Source organism: Condylura cristata, unplaced genomic scaffold (genome assembly GCF_000260355.1).
Source record: "Condylura cristata isolate star-nosed mole 26May11 unplaced genomic scaffold, ConCri1.0 scaffold00042, whole genome shotgun sequence".
NCBI classification, from domain to species: Eukaryota; Metazoa; Chordata; class Mammalia; order Eulipotyphla; family Talpidae; genus Condylura; species Condylura cristata.
The window spans coordinates 1,351,830-1,355,315 of record NW_004567143.1 but is presented as its reverse complement, the minus strand read 5'-3'; positions in this window follow the sequence as shown (position 1 = coordinate 1,355,315).

The window sequence follows — 3,486 nt, the reverse complement described above, 5'->3', positions numbered from 1 at the left end:
TTTGCTATCTGAAGGAACAATCCTACAAAACCCTTCATACATCAAAAGGGCAAAGAACGAAGGAGCAATGACCACTAATTTATATAAAAACCGTTTAGGCATTCCAGACGCTCAAAATAATAAATATCATCTGAGATGCTGTCACAGCAAAAAGGACCCGAAGGGGGGAAAAAAATGGTCACTCTATGTAATCTGATGTCCTGGGTAACATTCTCGAAGAGCTACATTAGGTAAAAGCTAAGGGAGTTTGAATGAAGTATGGAACTTAACAATGTGTTAATAATGTTCTTTAATGTCAGCATATGCACCAGATGAATATAAAATGTTAATGTGAATCTAGGTGTGCAGTCTGAGGACTGTCTGTACTGTCTTTGCAATTATTTTCTGTACTGTTAAAACCATTCTTAAGCGAACAATTTATTTTTAAAGGTAATTATAAAAACATTTCCCTTTGTTATTTAAACGAGAAATACTACACGTATTTTAGCCATGTTGAAGCAAATCTCCCTTTCTATTTTATACTCCTTTGCCTTTTCCTATAGCATTTATCATCAGGTGATGTAATAAATATTTATTACTTAAAAAATAATTGCCGTAAAGTTAGAGTTTTTATGTGTTTTGTTGATAATCTCCTTTTCTGCTGGGTATTGTTGATTAACCACCCTAAAACTTAATAGCTTTAAATAACAGCCAAGTACTAGTTCTCATCTGTCTCTGGGCCTACGTGCAGTTTCACTAATCTGTACCAAGTGAGGCTGATCCTTGCCAAATATGTAGGTGTGTCTTTGGCCCGCTGGCTTGTATGTGATGAGCTACTGTATTAGCTGACTTACTGTTCTCTACACATCGCTCATATCCCTTTAGGAGGTTAGCCCAACTCTGTTCTCAAGATAGTGGCAGGGCTCTAGAAAAGGGAACAAGAATGTACAAGCATTTTTTTAAAGATTCATTTTATTTATTTTTGCATATAAAAACTGGGGCATAGGCCAGAGCTGTGAGGGGTAAGTGGATTCACCAGAAACAGAGTGGGGAGCAGAACAGGTGGATCTACTGAAATCCACTGCTGAGGGGAGCAGCGGGGAGATAGGAGAGGTCTGCTGTGCCATGAGATTCAGCTCCCTGGCTGGGGATGGAACTCATGCTGCAGTGGCTGTGGACAGCTTCATAGTGCTGGACTTAACCCTGCCTGCCACCAGGGCAGCCCCTGTGCAAGCATTTGTAAAAATTCCTGAGAATCTCAACTTTTCAAACATGTTATTGATCCGATCAAATCCCACCAGTCATCTTTCAGGCATTATGGAGACAGACTGCCAGCTCTCCTATGGTAAATATTAATAGCAAGACAAAGAATAAACATCTAAATAAGACATTTTCCAAATTTGGTAACAGTTACTAAGAAAATAAGCAAGACGTGGGAGAGAGTAACAGGAAGACAAGTCAACTCAGTGGTTTTCGGTAAAGAACTATCTCAGATGACATTTGTGTCAAGAACATGATGAGTAAGAGCCAATGAGGACATTGAGGCAAGAACCTTCCACACAGAAGTGCTAGCAATGCAAAGGCCCTGTGGTATGAAAGGACTTTGTGTGCAGAAAGCAGAACAGAGTGCTGGAGATGGTCAGAGAAGGAGTGATGTGAGGTAAAGTTGGGGAAGTATACAGATCCTTAAGAGGTGTAAAATATAGTGAAATATTTGTACTTTTTCCTTAAGAGAAATGGGAAGGCAGTATATGGATAGAAATCTAGAGAATGATATGTTTTCTTTCATGCTTATATAAAATATCTTTGACTGATACGTGAAGAATAGGTTGACTAGAAGCAAAAGACAAGACTTGACGCTAATTTCAATTTCAATTTTCAATGCTGGATGAACTCAGGTGAGCTGAGGAATATGGAAACCATTAGAAGGATTGGAATGATCGTGTTGAAGTTTAAAGTCTTGGACTTGCTAATAAATTACATATATGTGACTGGAAAAAATCACTTTTACTATGATTATAGGGGACTTGGAAAGGGAAAGCTTGTGATGGGGATGGTGACATTTATTAGAAATTAAGAAAGACTAGAATATTTAATAATGCTCCATTTTGGCAGATTTTAAAAAAATATGATGACTGGGAAATAAAGCAATTTCTCAGCAATGAGGGTTTTTAGGATATGAGACAATATACCACCTAAGAAGCCAAGTGATTAAAGAAGAGAAGAAGAACTAGGACTGGACCCAAAACATTGCAAATATAAATGTCTAATAGAAAGAAAAAAAAATCAAGAAAAAAAGACCAAGATGGAGGATTCAACAAAACACTGGGAATTAATACAGTATGGCAACACAAGCAATAATAGATTACTTAAAGAAAGGAAAATGGTGGGTAGGGTTGAATGTGACTGAGAAGTTAGAAAGGAAATAGAAGTCCCCATAGATTTAGACAACACAGAGCACAGAGAAATGTGATAACTTTTTCAAATATATTTGCGTTACTGAGATGGACATCAAACTGGAATAGACTTAGAAGGGACAGAGATGGAAGGGCCTGAATGCAGTAAGGATAAATCACAAAAGAACTATTTTCAATAAAAACATGAAAGAAAGATGTGATTTTAGCTGAAGGGTTTTGGGAGTCAAAGGAATTCTGTGGGTTTGTTTTCCTTTGTTTTGTTTTGTTTTGTTTTGTTTTAATTCATTTAAAACAGGTATTTCTAGAACATATGTGCATGCTGATGAGGATGAGATGGTGGAACAAGAAGGATCCATGATGTATGAGAGAGAATCGATGTCTTGAAAGTACTACTGAGGCCCTCCCTGGTGGCACAGTGGGTTAAAGTGCAACACTGTGAAGCTGGCCGTGGCCACTTCAGTGACCATGTGGATCATCCTGGCCCGAGGGTGACCCACATGGCTCGGCAGACCTCTGCTGCTCCCCTCAGCATTGTACTTCGTCAGACTGCCTGTTCTGCTCCCCACTCTGTCTCTGGTGAATCCTCTCACCGTCTCTGCACCTCTGGTCTGTACCCCAGTACTGCATGCATCAATAAGTAAATAAACAAGATAAAATACTACTAAACTGATCAGAGCCTGACCCTTCAGGCTCATAAACAGACCATGTGCCTTATATCCTATTAGCAAAGAACTGGGTCAGCAGAGAAAGCTAAAACTTGGCATGGCCCCAACTCCCACACCGACCATGAATCTTCATCTTCTGTCTTTTCCTTCATCTACTAATTTATTTTACATCCAGAGCTGTTAGGGAAGTCATGAAATATATGTAATGTCATCCTTTCTACACCCTTCCCTTATGCGTTGAAACAAATGCCTTTACATAGAAATAGTCAAAATTATATAATAAGAAGGATGGAAAATATTAAATGTCATCAATCCACAAAATTATAACCCATTTTTTTTAATATTCAAAAGCTTATTAGACACTGAATATTTTTAAATGATGGCTGTTTGCTAAAGGTTGATTTAAGCACCACTGCTAGGAAGCC